The sequence below is a fragment of the Myotis davidii genome, unplaced genomic scaffold, assembly GCF_000327345.1.
Source record: "Myotis davidii unplaced genomic scaffold, ASM32734v1 scaffold1561, whole genome shotgun sequence".
Lineage (NCBI taxonomy): Eukaryota > Metazoa > Chordata > Mammalia > Chiroptera > Vespertilionidae > Myotis > Myotis davidii.
The window spans coordinates 66516-66815 of NW_006291530.1; the positions used below are offsets into that span (position 1 = coordinate 66516).

The 300-nt window shown below is 64.3% G+C and overlaps 1 long non-coding RNA gene across 1 annotated transcript in view; it reads right to left on the minus strand.

Annotated features, from left to right (window-relative positions):
* Positions 1-294, minus strand: part of LOC102753502 — a 3932-nt gene extending 3638 nt beyond the window's left edge. The window contains exon 1 of the long non-coding RNA XR_435736.2: positions 40-294. This is a non-coding gene — a long non-coding RNA (uncharacterized LOC102753502). The remainder of the gene's footprint in view (positions 1-39) is intronic.
* Between the last annotated feature and the right edge of the window lie 6 nt (positions 295-300).

The window sequence follows — 300 nt, forward strand, 5'->3', positions numbered from 1 at the left end:
AGGCCCTGCTCGGCCTCCCTCCAACCCCCCAGTAGTTACCGAAAAGGCAGTTCTAGGGCCCCAGAGGGCTCCTGTCCATGTCCACACAATCTCCCAGGGGGCGGTAGCACGCATTCAGGTGAGAGAGAAGGCAGGCGGAGAGAAACGGCTTCTGTGATGCACGATGGAACCGCACCCGGGAAAGGACGCGGGTCCTCGGCGTCCACATAAAGCACCAGGAGATCTCGCGAGAGTTCCCACAGTCTCGTCTCCGCGCGCGTGCTCAGGAGCCCCTCTCCCCGCACAGTGGCCCTCCCGCCC